This window comes from Hirundo rustica, chromosome 15, assembly GCF_015227805.2.
Source record: "Hirundo rustica isolate bHirRus1 chromosome 15, bHirRus1.pri.v3, whole genome shotgun sequence".
Classification (NCBI taxonomy): Eukaryota; Metazoa; Chordata; class Aves; order Passeriformes; family Hirundinidae; genus Hirundo; species Hirundo rustica.
In genome coordinates this window covers 12,459,939-12,479,678 of record NC_053464.1, presented here as the reverse complement: position 1 = coordinate 12,479,678, position 19,740 = coordinate 12,459,939, and the positions used below count along the sequence as shown (strand labels likewise).

The 19,740-nt window shown below is 37.0% G+C and overlaps 1 protein-coding gene across 3 annotated transcripts in view; it reads right to left on the bottom strand.

Moving 5' to 3' along the window:
* The window catches only part of SDK1 (sidekick cell adhesion molecule 1), a 384,927-nt gene that overhangs the window by 343,542 nt on the left and 21,645 nt on the right, over nucleotides 1–19,740 (bottom strand). The window contains exon 1 of one of the 3 annotated variants that reach the window (XM_040078747.2): nucleotides 12,867–12,976. The exons of the other annotated variants lie outside the window; for them this stretch is intronic. The gene's annotated coding sequence lies outside the window, so the exon portion shown is untranslated. Of the gene's footprint in view, nucleotides 1–12,866; nucleotides 12,977–19,740 lie in introns of those variants that run through there. 3 annotated transcript variants of the gene reach the window in all.

Here is a 19,740-nt window from a genome sequence, read left to right as displayed (position 1 = left end):
ATCCTTCTAGCATCAACACAGACTTTCACTTCTGGAAATTACATTTGGGATTCCTTTGTTTTACACTTTCATTATGATTTATTTCTGAAGAAAACCAATAAGTGAAGCAAGTATAAAGGAGTGTTGGCTTCCCTATATCTGTATCACCCTGACACAACATCTTAGATCAGTATAGAATTAATTGAAATCTGTTATTGACTCTGAAACCTAAAGATGGCAATTTAGATGTCAACATTAGCAAAGCTGATTTTAATGCTAACATACAACAGCTCTGACAAATGAATTGATGACATGTACAAATTCCTGACATCTGTAACTTCGGACAGCAAATGGAGTTGACAAATGGGTCTGATGGAAAATATTATGTGACTCCATAATTAGGGATGTACTGAAGTTTGCTTTGAAATTACACTGGAACAACAGAGCGAATTTTCCACTGATTTGCAGATGAGGCAGATATTTTCAGTTATGCAAAGCACACACAAGTTCAATTATTAAAACCCCCTACAATCTAATTTAGTGTTGTCCACCTATTTCATAGAATCAATTAGGCTGGAAAACACCTCTGAGATCATTTCATAGAGGTGCAAAGCAGGATCAGGCACTAATTCTCCCTTTTTGAGAAATAAACAAAGAATAGTTGAATATTTACTTCAATTATACTAAATGCTGACCAGAATCACTTTCATTAATATTACATAGAATTTTATTATGAGAACTTACAAACACAATTCAGTGGTTTATTAATTAAAATTAATCATTAGGTTTAATGAGTCTAAAGAAATACAAGAGAGCAAGCATTTAAATGAATGAATTTCTCACTAAGAACAAATACAAACTGTACTTGCTCTCCATACCTGAGGAGATCCACTTCCCTCATTATTTCAGTATCTTATATCATCCCTGCACACAAAACTCCACATCAGACAAGGGTCACACAGCACAAAAGATAACAAAGTGCATTCTCAGAAATTAAACTGAAGCCTTTTCAGCCTTGTTTTAAAGATGCAAATTGAGTAACTCTTGAGCAAATACTTTGATTAAACTCATCCATTAAGCAACACTTTCCCTAAAATATTCAGGTCCGGCTACTTTCCCCAGGACACAAGAATGATCAGACACAGCCCCAGTGCCAGTTCAGGTTTGCACACACTGACCCCCAGCACAGGGCACTAATTTGGGGCGTGCTAACACTCCAGAATCTGCTACAGCACTTGGCTTCCTCAGGCAGGTAGGGAAGCTGGAAAGTAGCCATGATACTACAGTAGGAGCAGTGCTGAAGGGCAAGGAAAAGGGAAGCAGGGACTAATTTGGAAGCTTTATGTGCCTTTAGCTCCTCTATAATTCCAAAGCTGGTCTTAAGTACAAATTTAAATAATACTGTGAACTGGGCAATAGTCCTTCTGAGTCTAGAAAAACCCCAAACGTCCTATGAACAGTCGCTTTTCTGTCCCAGGTTTGGATTTTGCCGTTCAATTTGCCATTCCTAAACTGTAATCACAGATTATCAGCTAAGAAAGCAGCTGCAGTGAGCACTATTTACGTACAGAGGGGATGCTCAGCCCCACAATTCTGCTCCCTCTCTGTCTGTACTACCTGTAATAGCTCAGCTGGGTCACCACATTTAGCAAACAAAGAACACAACCGTGAAGCCGCTTCTTCATTCGGCTTCGTGCAAACATCATGGCCAAAAAACCGCAAGCCAAAATTCAGCTAGAGGATAATTAATTCTCTTTAATGTGGTTTTCTAAAATAAAAGCAGTCCAGGTTATGCATTGTTGATAGATGCTCTTAGGCATTTTGGGAATGGGGAGGGAAAATTAGGATTCTGAGCTATCCATCAAATTTATTTCACATTTCTTGGGTGATTCAACATAATCTACTGAACAAACTCTAATAGATCTGCAACAATTTTAGATCTATGTCTTCAACCTTCTAAATTCTGTATGGAAAAAATAGGCCGTGAAGGAAAGAAATGGCCTAAGAATAAAAATAATTTGATTCCTGTTGAAGTCAAAATTGTCATCATGAACTATACCTACCTTAAAAAAATACCTTTCAAACTACTCTGCTTTCTCAGGGCATATTCTTGTTTCATTTGAAGAAATATAATTATATTTTTATGTATGACCTTTACAGCCCCTTTGTCTCAGCTCAATAACAACTTCCTGGTAATTTCTTTCCACACAACATTCAATCTTACTTCAAGAAAACCGTAATAGAAAACTCCAACAATCACATAAACAATGGCAATTCTGCCAAATGTTCAACTTAAGCTCTTCCACCTCTCAAATTAATATTAGATTTGACTTTTAGGCAATTGACTGTGCAGAAAGCAGACTAAGGTACTGAAATCATTTCAGGGGCATTAAAAATATAACCACTGAGTTAATTGATTAAGTTACAGATAGCTGGTATTTAACTATTTAACTTGTGTGCATTAACAGAGGCTGACTGTTGTAGGGGCTTTCACAATGCTCAAACCGCCTTTTTAAGTGAAAAATAAGTCTGAATTTCTATAAAAATTCATGAGGAAAAACTAGCTTAAGATGCTCCAAGTTTTTAATCATTCCTTGTGATCAAAAAGTGACTTTTCTTTTCCAAAATGATTCCCTATACTTACAGTTCTCACACGTGACCAGAATGACAGTATGAAAAAGCTGCTGTTAACCTTACCCACTGATAATTCCTGTTTTACTGCAAGTCTTGTGAACTGGCTTACAGAACATGCAATTACTGAAAGAACCCAGAGTACCTAAAACAAGGGTGAGGTTCCACAAACCTTCTCAGCAGCAACGCTGACTTTGGGGTTTTCCTTTCCTCTGACTCTATTCCCCATCCTTGTCCCCATCCTGCCCTTCATAACTGTTCCTCGGGCAGCATTGTGAATGTGACTGGGGAACTAATCCAGGTTGGGAATGGAAAAAAAATAGAGAAATGAGGGAATAATTAAATCAAATCAGCTTCCTGATTCAGTTCAGAGAGTACTTGCAGAAATAGCTGTAGGAACACATCCACAGGGCCAAGGTGAGGCTGGGGAGGCAAAAGAACAGCGGATGGAACAGCATCAGCAAATGTTGCTACTTTTCTACTAAAAAGACATCCTCTTTACTCTCAAACAAAATCCCTATAAAAGTGTGTATTACACGAACAAAGGAGTACTAAAAGGGGAGATCTCTTAATATTCAACTCTTCCTTTTCTTCCTTCCATAACCACACACAACTGAAAACCACCTCCTACACTCCCACCTTTTCAAAACCATGCTGAAGTGATTACGATGTATGAAAAGCTTTCACTAAAATTCCTGTCCATGGCCAAAATCACCATTATCACGCCACTGTTTATCTATTTTACTTTCCAAAGTGGCTTGTCATTTTCAGCAAATGCCAATGTTTAAGTAAGAAAAGGTAATTAGAGAATATGATTAGAATTTGCTATGAAAGCAGGAATAGAAAACAATGTTTTAGCATCTAGAAAGTCAAAACTGTGCCAAACTCCACAAAGTTATTCACATATTTTATCATGGGCTTATTGCATATTTCTATGCATTAATTATGAATACCTCATGCAGCTGTAAGTATGGCTTCAGTAATTATCACATTTCTGGAACACTTTAAAAATAAATGTACTTCGTGGAACAATTATAAATAAGTGTTCAAAACCAAAGGCAACGTTGCAGTAAAACAGAGCAACCCGTTCTTCACTTGAATTTTGAAAACATGGTGCTACCAAAACTGCTGCAGCATGTGCCATACAAAAATATTAGATTACGGTTGGCTAGTAAAAATTATTAAAAATTACCATTAACACCAATTACAATTAAATGAGCTTGATCGCAGAGCAATATATCAGGGGTCACTGCAGGAATATCAGACTTAAGGCACAAAACCAGAAAATACCCAAGGATGTTTCTTCCCCCAGACCTAAGTGTTCACAGTGAGTGATTATCAGTCTGCCAAGCACAAGGCTCAGACCCTACATTTCCCTAGAAATACTGGTTCGTAGTTAATAAAATTATATTGCATCCCTACAGAAGTTTTCTGTGATTCATTGTCATCTTTCACCTCAATTAAGAATTTAAGATGTGAAGTGCGTGGGCCATATACTTTGGTTATTGGGCACAGCTGGCTCCATTAAAGTACAGAAAGATGCAGAAATACTGCATGAAATGCAAAGGTCTCTAGAAATTCTGAACTTGCTCAGTAGATACCACCCAAATACAGGTAAAAGTCCATAAAACAGAGGTCTAAAATATTTTGACTTGCTACACAGACTTCAGCTTCAACAGAAGTTGGACAAAATGTCCAGTTGTGTCCACAAGTAAATTCAGCTTTTGCAGTGAGCACAGAGAACAGGGCTGGGACTGTCCAGTGTGGAGCAGCTCAGCTTTGCCAAGCAGAAGCTTTCTACAGAAATACAAGCAAATGCATCAGAATATATACATACATAGAGAGTAGATAGAAGATAGATAGCTAGATAATCTCTCCAGAAAAGAAAACTCTAGGCAAAAGAGGAATCCTGATCATGTACAGCATGATCTTTACACCAGCAGGACTTCCACACTTTGTATTTATTGTAATAAATTAAATTTAAGCTCCCCTGCCAGTTTGTTTTCTGGGTGTTAGTACCTGCTCAAGAGCTGGATTAGGACCCTTACTGCAGTCAGGATGTGTAAACAAGAGTAAAAGAACCCAGAGAGAATGTTCATCTAAATTTAATATCTCTATGAATATATAATTTAGTACATCATATAGTAAAACTGAAGAACTAAATCTTGTCGTTAACACTGTTTCCAAAAGAATTTAGAGCCTGCATACATAATTATGTGAAGATGACTTCTGATTCTATAGCAGAAGACACTAATTTGTGAGAATTCAATCAGTTTACAATGAAACACTGGAAACAGGCATAAAACTAAACATGATTTTTTTTGTGTTGTCCCTCCTATTAGTTTCTATTAGGTTTATATTTCTCTTTTTTTCATTTATTTATGCATATAACAACTTCCTAGTAAAATTCTGCCTTTGGGATCCATTACAAAATGCAGCTCTGTTTCCATATCAAATTTGATACTGAACAAATCATACATTGAGCATTATACAAGAAGATTTAATGGGGCTTCCTGGTGGAAGGGGTGGTTCTTAGAAAATCAGCAAACACAAAGTTTGACCAGCTCACTGAATATAGCTCCAGTGATAAGACATGGATCAACTTGGATCAAACTCAACCACTTCGTATTTCATACACCTGTGCAAATAAATGCTCAGAAATGATAAAATCATCACTTTAGGAAGCTAATCTTAAAGCACATTAAATTATGGTGCTCCTACTTCTTTTCATAAGTAATGGGGCCCAAAGAGGATTAGGAATAATTCCAGAGGAAGACAAAGCATGAGTGTGGACTCCAGAAGAAGAACACTTAGCTAACAAAGGGAAAGCACTGGTGGCAATATCGTGTCACAGGACACTCGGATTCCATCAACTGACTTGAAGACAACAAAAGAACAGAACAACGCAGACTTTCTTTGGAAAATTAAATGGTCTCCATGTTAGAAATACAATTGTCTAGAAATAAGAAAGAGGAAGTTACCTGTCTTGGAAAAGAGTACATAAAATCAGAGTACTGGCTGCTCCCTGCTCCAGGACTGGAGCACCAGGCTCAGAGGTAATAACAGGGAATTAAAACCGCCACAGCAGCTTCCAGCTCAACATCTTCAGTGAGTAAAAGCAGCAATTACTTTAATAAAGAGACCCTTCTCCTGTAGTATTTAATTTCTTGAAACAGCAGAGAGAATAGGAATTTAAACCTAAATAGTTGGAAGAATTATAAATCTGAGCTAGGAGTTGATTCCACAGAACAAACACAGCTGAAATGATCTTTGATGTAATATGCAAATTCTGGAGAAATGTTTCAAAACACTGGCAAGATTTTTCAAAGCATCAAAAACAACTGTGATGTTTCCTGTAAAACTCTGTAACCAAACTGGAGCGAGGATGGAAACACAGGAGAGCAGCAGCCCCGTCAAGAGCTGCTTATGAAAGACAGCAAAATTCCCTGAGTAAAAAACAGCGGAACAGATCAATGTGTCAACATTTAATGCTGAAACATGCAAGGAGCTACTTGTTTTCCCATATCCACACAGCCCTAAAAGTCCAGAATTGTTCTGCACTGCACTCAGTATCACTGCCTGTTAGTAAGGGTTAAACAGAACAAACCCCATGACCTGAACTTTCCGGGAGTGCACTCTGACATATACAGACATTCATCCCAAACACAAGGGATCAGCAATTAATTCAGATTATATAAATAACGGCGGAAAACTGACTGTTTCACATACTGCAGGTCAGCACAATGTGTAAATATTTTCAAATGGCTTAAGGGCAATCAGAGGGCAAACATCACCTTAGAGTTTAGCTAGGATGCATCAAGTTACAGGCTCAAGATATTATTACAAGTGGCGAGAGGTTGGGGAAGTTTTTTTGTTTAGTTTTAAAGATGTGAAAGGGAAGATCTGATACTATTAAATAGGAGAAAATCCTACAAGAAAAGAAACCAACTGAGATATTCCATTGCATATTTAAAGTGCCATTTTTTTCAAAACTCTCTACAAAACTGAAATTCACTGGGGGGAGAAACAAGCATTGCTTAGACCTCATTAGAAAAACATTTCAAGAAAGAACATTGCCTTGGCTTTAAAAAAAAAAGAAACAGCAAAAATTTAAGTTACATACTTTAACGGGTTTTCTTACCTTACAGGAATAATATACCCAATTGAGATATTACTAAAATAACAGTAAAAAGTATTTAAGTGCTACTATAACTAAAAATGAATCATCAACTCTATAGATATTTTCCTGAGAAATTTATGTGTCCATGAATTTCTATGAGCATTCTATTCTACAGAATATAAAAATACCATTTGTAGTAATTTTTCCTATTAAAAATATTTTTCCCTTTTTCATGACAAAACAATACAATTAATTTTCAGACAGTTGTATGTTAAGTTTCAAGCCCCAAAATTAACAATACTGAAAGGCTGAATTTTATCACCTTGTATCTTGTTGGTTCTGTAGCTGATTTAGAGGTTAAGACAACATCAAATCTGATACGTGTGCTAGCCTCTGGTTTTTTCAAACTTAAAAATACATCTCTCTTCCACATTTAAGTAATTAAAATCAGCACTGCAATCTGAGGAACCTCTGTGGACCCCCCATTAAGCAGACAGTGCAGAGTGCTGGACTGACCTACAGAATCCCTTCACAAGCAAGGAGTCACCAATCCCATTTACCTTTGCTGTATTTCAAATTGAACAAGGAAAATTTCCTTGCAGTAAACACTCAGTGAAATATTTTGCTGAAAGGCAGGATCCTCTGAACCTGAGTTTATCCTGTGACCTTTTATAGCTTCCCTGCATCTGCTCATTTCTTTACCTCCACTTCCTTTGCGCTACAGTCAGCAGGTCTGATCCCCACCACGTCTTCTGCCTTTTGCTCTTGCCCACTTCACGGTGAAATGCATATTCATTCCTACATTATTGTCATCTACAAAACCCTGATTTCCCCTGTTAGCAGCACACTATCAGGTAGAACACTTGCTAAGCAGCAATGACTTGCTGCACATAAATAAAAATTAATCTTAATTTAGACTCTTAAGTTTGAAAAAAGTATATTAAAACTTGCAAAATATTTATATATAAGGTAAATAAAGCAGGAATTTCTCATAAAGTAATACCAGAGCCTTCCAGTGAAGACTGAGAGATGGTGCTTTGAGTATCAGCAAACCGTAAGTAGCAATTATTCTATTATATATTTAACATTTTTTCATCACATTACTATTGAGTTAGGACTATGAGTGAGGAAAAAATGAGTGCTAAGTTCAGTTAAAACACTCACTGTTGATCATAAGGTAAGCTCTTATATCTTGGAAACATGAATTTTCCCTCCTATCCCACACCTCTAGGCACAAGATCTATTTTTTAATCCCATGTTTCCAACTAATATTTACGTAAACCTCTGAGATCCCTGGATCAGGGCTATTGTAGCCTCTTCACTGTCCTAGAAGCTGATGCAATTTATTCATTTATATCTATCCATAAATTTGAAGAAACCTAAAGGCAGAAAACCTATTTAACTATTGTCTCCAAATACAAGTCCAGTGCCAGCAGGCAGCAATCAGCAGCCTCATACTCCCAACAGATCTTTGACTGCTTCACTCCACAGAAAACACTTGTAACAATTTGTTTACTGCAGTTGTACCAAACTCACACGTTGTCCCATCCTCTTGCATCTTGAAACTACCCAAAGACATAAATTCTCATTTAATTGACACCAACTTAAACAAAATTGCTTACTCAGATGCAGAAAAAAAGTTTGCTATTTGTTCAGCCTCACCTTCAAATAATCCCATGTGGGGTCAACAGGCTTCAAGCACACATCACAGGCACCTTCTGACACTATTTTTGTTACACAGAGTCATTTGACTTTGTGTTCAGAGGCCAGCAGAGCTCAGCTCCTCCATTAGGTGACTTTTTAAAGTCAGGATATTCCATCACATCTGGAGTTTCATGTGTTTACTGAGGCTCTGAGCTTCTCCTTGGCACAAACAAGTTTAACGACCTCTACTGCACTAAAAGAAGGGAATGAAAAGTGGCAGAAAGAGGCAAAGTATTTTCAGACTTCCTGTGTTTCCATTGACCAAAACTATATTTCTTGGATGATTCTCTCCATGATTGTACACTCAAACCCTCGGGAAAGGAAAATGACTTTGCCTGCCTGGAGAATTTCCCCACTCGTCTTCAGGATTGCTCTGATTGCAGGAACAAAGCACTCAGCTCAGGTGAACAGATTCACCGCCTGCAAACAAAGCATCTTCAAGATCTCCATTTTTTAAGACATTTTGCTGCCAAAGTCTCACGATTCTTTGTCAGGGATGAATTAATTTTCTTGTCAGATTGCACTCTTCAGAGGAAATCTTTCTCTGCACAAATATATTTGTGTCCTTTGCTGAGATGTAACAGTTTCATCTAATTTTGTTACTTGAGTAGAACAAGTGCTTTCATTTTGAACCCTGTGGCGTTTTAAATATTAATAAAATCAACATTTTGCCAAAAACTGCTCATTCAAAATTCAACTCTGTGCTACTGAACTCAAATAAAAAGCTTTTCAAAGAAAAAGGGGACAATCTCCCTATAATTATATATTTGGAACCTTGTCTGGGCTTCTGACTTACCATATCTCGTTTTAGGTTTTATTGGTCTTTTTCCAGGACAGTTTGCACACTTAATATCTTTTTTTTTTTTTTTTTGAATCAAAAGTGAAGTCTGATGAAACACCCAAAGACAAGCAACATGCAGTATTTGGATTCATTAGTTAGGGACAAATAAGAACAGTGTTAAGATAATTAAGAAATTTTTGTCTTCTGAGAACACTACCACAAGTGATTTATCCAAGGAATACCTCAGAGCATCACACTCTTCCTCACACAGACCCTCCAGCATTCAACACAAAACTTCAGAAGAAAATATATGGAAATATATGGAGCTAGAACCAGTGACACCAAAGGACTGTTAGAACTGACATTTTCCCTTGCTCCAGTGGTATTTCCTGCTGTGCCTCACTTCTCCACAAAATGTGTTCCCTGGATCTTTTTTCCCAAGCAATTGTATTTTTAAGAGATCAAGAGTTGCTCAGAAACAGCCTTGCTTTTGCCATTAACATTTCAGAAGACAGACAGAAATAGGATAATCTTCTCCCCAAAAATGTTTCTCTCTGTGTAATGTCAAAACTGAAGAAATGTAGCACAGGATGACATTTGCACACAATAATTTTAGGTTTATCGCACTTACTAAACTAAAACCATATGGATTTTCATACCTTCTTATCCCTCACTGAAAGACATAGAGGAATTAAAAGAAAAAACCCACCAAACTAACGTGTGACAAAAATCACACCTATGACAAAACTGAAAAATTGCCAAATTACAAAACTTTTGAAGTTGGAGGGGATATTTTGAATATGCAGGCTGCAGGTGAAAAATCTGGTCAATCTGCTATTTGACATATTTGGTGTTTAACTTTTTGAAACCACTTGAAAAGGATCCACAGATGGCCAATTTGATAACTCAGAGAGTTCTGAATGAACACACAGATTAAAAACTTCCATGAACTTACGGTACCATCAAATGAAAACAAGACTTTTTCTTGATATATAGCTGAGTCTTGAGTTGACACTATTCTTTTTCATGACCTTATTTTTAGATGTATTCAATCAAAACCACCCTAGGATATGAACACTCTTTTCCCTTGTCCAGGGGGTTGCTATTTGTGCACAGTAAGAATGCGGTGAATTGTTACTTTTCAGCTCTATTCCTATAATTTAAAAAAAAAAATAAAATCAAATCAAGTTCCCTTTATATTTTTCAAGTCTTAGTCTATTTACAACAAAGCAGTTTGTTCATCATGTCTTGACACTTGAAGAGCCCTAAATAAAGCAGCACAATGAAAAAGGAAATAAAACATGAAATTATACAAATAAAGGGAAAACATCCACTTGACAACCTGGTTCCAGAAAAATAAAGGTACAGAGAAATCTTTCATTAGCGCTTTGCCAGTGGCAGAGCTGGTGAAAGGCATCACACTGGCTTGGTTGAAGGTCAAGGCTCCTTCCTGGAGGGCATGGGGTGTTTTTAGCTTTCCTGCTAACTGACTTGCCAACACAGACCAGTAAACTCCATTTTCTCTTATTCTCCAGTATACTAAAAGCTTTTCTAAGGAACAGTCCTAATTTCATACTGTGTTCAGATGCGAAAAAAAAAATCAATTTAAATTCTATTTCACAACAGAGTCAAATCATCAATTGCTGTCACAATATTCGACCTTCATGAAAAACAGAAGACACATGCATCAAACCAACATGATCTGAGATTTTTCACTTATAAATATTAATTAAGGGTCTGAAAGAAAAAGTATCCTCTGATTTTTGCTTATTGGACTGTGAACTGCATCAAAACAAGGTAACCCAAGAGCAGCATCCAGTTTCTTGCAATTAGGCCAAGGATAAGCCCAGAGAATGGAGTCTCAGAAACCTAAAAACCAATTGTTTATGGAATAGTCACCCAACCAGGCATTCCCAACATCAAGGAGTAATTTTTCCAACACTGAAGAAGACATTAAAAATCTCCTTTTCTGTGATTTTAAGAAAAATAAAGTAAACTCACCCCATGACCTGACTCGTGATTCCAAGCAAAGCTTTGTAGGAAGACAACAAACCAACAACAACAACAAAATCCATTCACCACCCTATTTAAGAACATACAGGTGCTTCTTCTCAGTACTTTAGGATAGATCAAAGAAACTAAAATCAAGAGAGTCTTGGTAAACTCATACATGAAAATAAGGTAAAACCAAGGCTTGTAGTAAGGGGTACTTCACAAGAAGTCTGGAGAGTAAGGAGTTTACAAAGATAATCTAGAAAGAACATGCTTGATTTTCTCTCAAACACAATTAGTGATTGCTAAGGGTGCCAAAATTATTCTAGGTACAGAAGGCTATGCCAGTTGCTATACACTGCCCTGCCCTAACTTAATTCACTAAAACATTGGCCTAAACTCTACTCCATTAACAACAAAATGATTCCTTTATTGGAATCATTGGAATGAATGAATAAAATACACAAAAACTAAGAATAAAACTCGGTCTCACTCCATCTGACTCTTTCTTTCACCATAGACCAAGAGCAGAAGAGAAAAGTTCAAGTACAAGGGAATTGATACAACCTGATCTTAAAAAAGACTTTCACAGCCAATGGATCCACTGCACATACAGAATAAAACTGACTGAAAACAAGTGAGGAATGGGGAAAGTTGGCTGCTGGTTACCACATGCTGGCCATATGCAGAAACCATTTGTGCAATAACAAGCGAGTGGATAGGTCAAAAATGTCAAGTTGGCTGTTTAAATAAAAAATAAAAACAGGCAAGCAGCAATGTGCAGAAAAGAAAAGCTTCAGTAATTGTTGAAATCATTTAAGACTCTAAGGCTCTTTGGAAATAAAATAATGTTCTATGATATGTGATATTGCATTAAATTCTATTTGAGTTGTACTCACAAGTTATTCCAGTATTTTTAATGGGACAACACATAGTTGTTCCTGCATAGTCAAGAAAGGAGATAAAAACATTCAAAATGAAAACATTTTGAGTTGAAATACTTCCTAGCAGAACAAATCTATTAGCATTTATAATATGTCTTACATTACATATAAACACACAGTGATAACTAACATAACCAAATAAAATTGGAAGTGAGCTGATGGAACTCTTAGGATTCATCTTCTTCTAAGGTAAATTAAAAATATGCAAATTAAAAAGGTACAAGTAACTGTTGTGGTAACAAAAAAAAAAAACCAATCACGTTTTCCTCAATATGAGATACTGTTTGTAATTTCTAGGGCAATTTTTTGCTGTATTAAAGAAAAGGATCTGAGAAAATAGTTCACCCTCCCCAGGTGTCCTCTTCTCCTCCTTTTCTTTGTACTCTGATGGGAGATTTCGACACTGCAGTGGAACTGGAGGAATTGAAATGACTACAGAGCATTTGCACAGTCCAAGAGCTGAGCAGGGCTTCTCCCTCTCCTCCAACCCATTCTGATACTACCCAAGGAAATCAAGTTTACCTTGGGGCAGATTAACCTCCATTAAAAAAAAAAAAAATCAAATATATATACGTTTTTAAGAAGCTTATTTATCAAGGTGAAATGATCAACTGCGTCATCATCGTCGAGATGGCCACAGCACTCAAGAGCATTTCTTTGAAAATTTCAGGGGGCCTCAACTATCAGTACCCTGTTAACTAAAAATCTTTCATACCTTTACTATGTTGCAGTTCTGTGAATTGTTCTACACAGCTCTGGCTCTTTCTCTCATTCTCTCTTCTTTCTGCATTTCTAGCTCACTGCTTCCTGTCCCTTCCTCCTCACAGCATAACCAGCAAACTCTAACCCCCCAACTCACTCTTTTATCACCCATAGCTGTGAGGGCAAGGCTGCTCCCACGCTTTGGTAATTAACACAGCTGCAACAAATCAGGGGCAAGAGTGCCTTCAGCACTATCTCTATCTGTTCTCCCACACAACTAGATATTGAGGATGCAGGTAAAACTTTTCATTCTTCACAAAGCAGGTAAATCTTAGAAAGGTTTTACTGGCAGTTATGAAGTTCTGGTGGAGTTGGTGCTGCTCAGAGTTAAGAGAAGCCCTGGTAAGAAAACAATACTGAGAAATATTTTAGGAGATGTAAACAAGGAGGTGAAAGGTGGGCATGTTCCAGGTGAAATCAAGCCTCAGTAGTATGAGCCTGCTCACTTCCCTCAGGAATCAGGAATTCAGAGGACCCAAGAGCTGCCTGCCCAACCTTCCCACAGCCCCTGATCCAGCTGGGACACTGCAAACACCCAAATGGTACAAGACTAATTTCCCTGCTGTAAAGCCAAGAGGATATGAGCACTGCAGATGAGCTTTACCCATTCAGAAAGGTTTTAGTATTTAAATAATTGGCTGGATTTGACATGCTACCCCTGCTGTCTTCAACTCCTACCTCATTATAGTTCATATATTATGGATATATACATCCTGTTAGCGAGGCTAGCAGAATCCAGAAATGAAAAACCAGCACATTGAAAGAAAATTTAAATGAAACATTAAACTCAGGTACTAGTGAGAATGACAATTACACATTCACATAAGCACGATGCTAGAACTAGAAAATTCCTTTCTATGTTCTGTACTGCTCATAATTTCTGTAAATAACACTTTAATAACTACATTTTTTTCAAGTGTGTCCTTCAAAAAAACTTTGCTGTATACATACATGATGTCATTTAAGCTTGCATCCATATCATTATTTAATTAGACAATAAGCCCTCCTCTCTCATATGAACAGTAAATAACATTTACGTAAGATTATTTTGCAGTTTCCACACCATGTTAATTGTTTTCAGCATTTCAAAATTAGCTATTTACTGTGAAATAACCTTGAAGAGCTGGCTGCAGCTATTTTTTTAAGCTTCACAAAAGTCATAATTTTCCTAAGATATTTGGCTCAAAAATTTTTTTCAAGACCAAAGTAACTCAAGGGTACTCACTCAATACAGAGACATCAGAAATTCATGATATTTATCTATTACCTTATGACAGCCACAGAAAGTTATTGTTTTTATTATTTTATTCTTTTTAAGAAGTCCGGCCATGTGCCAGACACCAGAATTGCAGAATCTTCCTCCTAAATTCTGCCTCAAAAATATTACCTGGACATCACGGAAGCCAGGGGGAAAAATACCTGAAAAGGGCATTAAATTGTACTTTTATGAGTTGCAGAGTCTTTCATTCCCATAATAATAATGTTATTATTCTCCTAATAACAATAATCCAATGGACAAAGGATGCTTTTCCTTGCATAAGGAGGGGAACTCAGGCCCCATAGAACACTCTGTGGGTTCTGCAGCTTCTTCCAACCCCAATGAGTAGATGCTCCAGAAGAGGAATGAGTGTTATTTATTTCTATTTATTTTTCAACTGCTGTACAGAACCCTCTGCTTTGAGCCACTAAAGTTTCCATCAACCTCTGCCTGAATCATTTCTCTCTCTTATTCTGTTTTGTAAATAAAGGCAAACAATAACTGTTCGTTCCGCCTGCAATATCTCAGAACTCGTCTTTCTTGACAGAAAATTAAATTTCCCTTCTACACCTGTTAGTCAAGCCTTTATTATCTAAATACAAGCCCACATAAAAATCCAGATAAGAAAACTGCTTTCTTATTTTCAAAACCAGAAAATAAAAGCAACGTTAACTTGAATGTGCACAGAATAACATCTGAAATTTATTTGAAAGGTCCAAGAATTAAAGCTTTGCTTTTAAATCACTACCTTACAGAAAACACTAAATCCTGACATTTAGAGGGGATTTTTGTGATTCTTAAAATTATTTTTCTAAGATCCTGAGGTTTTATATCTATTTCCTAAATAAGTTAAACTTCAGACTTCAAACTGTCAGTCTTGGTAAAGTACGTAAACTAAATTACTTCCAACATCGGAAAATAAATCTCCTTGCAGTCAGCCCTTGCATAAATCGGTTCTGCAGCAAGTTAGTAACCACTTCTCTTAAATTTCTGTTAGCGTCTCCACGATGCTGCAATTGATACACACACGACCTGAGGCGAATTCGGGTTTTTCATGCTTCATTATCTACACAACCACATTAAACACCAGCTAATCGACTCCATTATATGGGCGTCTTTGGAAAGGCAAAGTTTGAAAACTTACATTTCAAACCCAGAATATCTTTCAGTAATTAAATCCGAATTGCTATTTTGCTCTTCTTTTCAAACGGACAGTTGAGGGGGGATGGAGGGAGGTATTGACAGAGATTTCTCGATCCCTTAGGGGTTAATATTTGTATAGCTGTCTCTCTTTGTTGGCACAACCCAATTTGAAAAGAAAGAACCATCTGCCCAGCTGTCTGGAATCCAGCCCTGTCTGATAATTCCCATGTTGAAAAATAAACATTTCACAAACCCCATGCACTCAGGAAACAGATTCTCTTTTCCTACAGCTCACAACCAGGGTATCGAGCAACACCTTTGTAAGCCATAAAAACCACTGAAACTTCAGTTCTGGGCTGGAGCTATGATGTTTCTCTTTACTTTTCTATGACATTCTATTTTTCAGGAGTATCAAGTTTTGCAATTTGGCTCATGAAATAGAGCAATTACCTTAAAAAGACTCAATTAATCCAGTTCTAGTTTGTGTGATTATGACCAGCACGACAATGAATGCTCTCAAGGAACAAGTGATCCGAGTATGATATTGTAATAACAATACTGGTGTGTAAAAATTAATTCAGTAAAAAACCTGTAAAGTGGTAGTAATGGCATGTTACGGAGTGATTATCAGAAAACTCTATTCTTGTGTAAATAACTTCAAACTAGACTCATTAGGTTTTTCCCAAACATTACAATTACTGTTCAGGCTAATTCAAAAATAGGTAGGGAATACTAAACTACCACATGCTCCTCAACATCTGTAAAGAAATGGCCTTATTTTTTAATTTTCGTATTTCAGCTCAGATTTTGGGCCTTTTAAAAGAAGGTGTGGGGAAAATTATTTTCTCACATAGCAGAGAATATTTGGACAAGGTGGACCTATTCAACTCCCTCATCTTCTGAAGATCTCAAGCACCAGTTGTGCAAAGCTGAGCTATCCTCAGCGTTTACTCTTCACTGAATTTAACACTCAAGTGCAATTTTCAGCCTTTCTTTCTAAAACTCAGTAGCAAGCATTGCTTTCCAGACTCATGAAACACAGAGCCAGTTTTTCTCTCAAACTACCTCTCACACAGGCCTGTAGTTGAGGCAGTGTTTTCTGTTGTCTCAATTACCATTAAACAGGGCAGTAATAACTCCTCTGCTCACTCCGAATGACCCAAAGACACCTCGTGACTGTAACGGTTAAGAAATTAAGAAAAGGGCTTGCAACTCTGTAGCATTGAAACAATCTCTATTATTGCTTTAGGATATCTCAAGTATTCTCAGGTAAATTAAGTTTACAAGGAAATAATAATTAAAGTTCATCTGTTTAAGTATCCAAAATTAATACGTCCCTAAATGAGCAATTCCTTTTGTACACCCCTTCAGAGAGCTGTAGATAATCCAGTCAAAAGGCTATTGCATATGTAAAAATGGCAGTCAAACTACTTCCCTCTTCTATTTGTTGTCACAAAATTGGGTGTTTCAAGCAGGACTAATCAGAATACATAAATAAATAAAAGAAAGACTGCAGAGCATTATTTGTTTTTTATAAGGACTCAATGCAAAATAGTAATTCTCCATCTGAATCCTGCGACAAAGTGTTGGGAGGCATTAGTTTTAAGGAAGAAAGTTGGTCTGATTGCAAAGCTTAAATGGCAGAATTTCTTTTTCCAAAAATGGCAAACAGCTTGTACATACAAAAACATCATCCTTATAACTACTAATTGCAGAAAAATAAACAGTCATTAGTTATGAAAATGGGTTTTTTTAGCCCATAATTTTCCATCTTGAATGTTCTGTCTACATCCAACAGTGTCCCACCCAGTCTCTGAGGGTACTTCCTGTAAGCACAAATTTAATACTCAGTATAAAAATATCCCAGCATTATGAACCTAATCTCTTTCCTTATCTTTCCCTCCCCTTTTAATTACAAGCTATTATGCTGTTCTAGACTATTTCTTCTCATCTTCCCTTCTGCATCCTTCCCTATTGCAACACACTTATCTGCTCCTCTCCATCTTCAAATAGTGAGTGAAAATTTCAGCACTAAAGTATTTAATTTTCGTGCTCCAGCACTATGCTGTTCTCTGATTTCTCAATCCTGCCTCAGCAATATGCTCAGATTTGTATGCATGAAAAATTCACAACATAACCTTACCACACCACATGAAAAGGGAGACCACTCTCCTCACTTTGACATGATAATTAAATAAGAGAAATGTTGCTGCACTGATCCCAAGTGAAACACTATTATATGTCATCATATATCCAAGATTAATTCTTCACTTGAGCAGATAGCAGGTTAAATTCAGACAAAATACAGCAAATTAGCTTCCGCACTTCATTAATACTGCCAGCTTCACTGTAACAAAGAAAACCCCAAGCCCCCACCACATCAAAGAAACCCATTAGGTGACCAAAAAAAATGAAAATGTATTGGATTTTAGATATATACTTTTTCAACAATTTTTTTTTAAAACCCACCAAAAGTGTTGAATGTTGAATTGCTAACTCTTAATTCCTCACAAAGTAATGCTTTGCTGTCTGCCACAGCTCCCAGTTCAAACCCACACCACTTCATAGCCTCTTCATTGGCACAGTGCTCTGCATTAAACTTACAGAAAGTATTGTGTTGATTTATAATAAATTATTCCATGTTCTCACACCCATGTGATACTCAAAAAAGATGTGTTTAAAAAAGCAGAGCATGATGTGAATTTGAGGCACTGTGGATTCCAGAATTCTGTGGAACACTGCCAGCAGACACAAGGTATTTGGTGAGTTAGGCAGACAAAAACCATATCCAGAACTTTCACAGGTGTGAGAGGCAGCTTCAAGACTATAAAGTAAAAATTCAGAATGTCAATACATGAATCATCTTAGCACCATGAATACCAGACCGCTACTAAAAATCCTCTCCTTACTTGCGAAGGTAAAGAATTCAGTAACATTCCAAAAATATCCCAGTCTACCTATCCTCAGTTGCTTTCCTGAAAACACCAAGAAAGTTGGTTCATGCTTTCTCCTTCAGAAGTTATGGATGAGAATATGGAGGCTGGGAAACTGTAGAACTGCACCACCACAAAATTTCATGTAAGGTTCCAACCACTATCACATTTAAAAACACTGAAAAAATAAAAAAAGCAACACCTTCTGCTGCTTTTAAAGACATTCTGACTGACTGGAGAGCACAGGACATCTCTAGCTTTGATATCTCAAGGAGGTATAACACAAAAAGAGACATTATTATAAACTCAGTGGCAAATCCAGGCTTTCTTCCTCTTTTTTCTCTTGGAAGAGAGGAAAAATCCTCAGGTTAGATACCAACAGAATTCCTATTGAAAACAAGAGCTTTCATAAGCACTGTGGTGTGTTGTTACTTAAAAAGGTTAAGAAAAACTTTGTCTTTTGCAGAAGGCTTTTGAGGCTTCTGAATTAAATTTTCTTCTTAAAGGTGAAAAGTTCACTTAAGCATTCCATATACTAGAGTTTGAAATATACACTCCTAAATATTTCCATTAAAATGAAAACCTTACAAAGCCTATTATTATTTTGATTTAAATGTTCCTGTGCAAGTAAAGAAAGGTCATTTGATGCTGGCTGGGTGTCCTGAAAAGTTATTTGACTCCCCAGATGAAAGTTAAGTCTTGCACACAAATGAACTGTGGATACTGGGGATACTGGGGATTAATTACAGAGCCAGCAACGCTTCCAGAAGTTCCTCACCAAAGGGAGGGAAGTGCCACGAGACAAACAACATTGTGTGCCCAAATACCTGTTATAAAACAGACACCAAGAATTCCAAGACAACTGAGTTTAAGAGTGTTTTCAAGAAAGCAAAAGCTTGGTGTGTTGAAAATCAGGGGACTGGAATTATAAAACACCAAGACATTAATTTAGGTAAACTGATATAATTAAGGTATCAGGAAAAAATGCTTAAAATCCAAACATCAAGGACCTTGAGAAGTTTCCCGTACCAAGCTAAAGGCAAATGAAATGGTCTATTACATATAAAACAGGACAAGTCTTGTTGCAGGGGAAGTTCCTGCCAGCAGGCTGAATTACTCAGCCTCCTCATCCACCCAAGTGATGTGACTAATCCATTCCTGTTAACAAAACAAACCAGCCACACACGAAGAATTGCTTCATCCTCCAGTAGGTGAAGGCTGAGGTCCATCACCTGCTAGAAGGACCTGGAGTTGAGTTCACATTCCGTTTACCAGAAAGGAAGAAGTCTCCTGATTTGTTTTGAAGCTGAGATTTCTATTCAACCGTTCCATTTGATAAGTTTTAGTTCAAGGCAGGAGGCAGGTAATCCAATTGGATACCTGGTGACTAAGAAACTCAAGGAAACAGACATAGTTTGGATAAATGCAGTTTCTCATGGTTGGGGACTCTTAAACACAGCTTTGATGTTTACCTATAACAAACTATTTTTAAA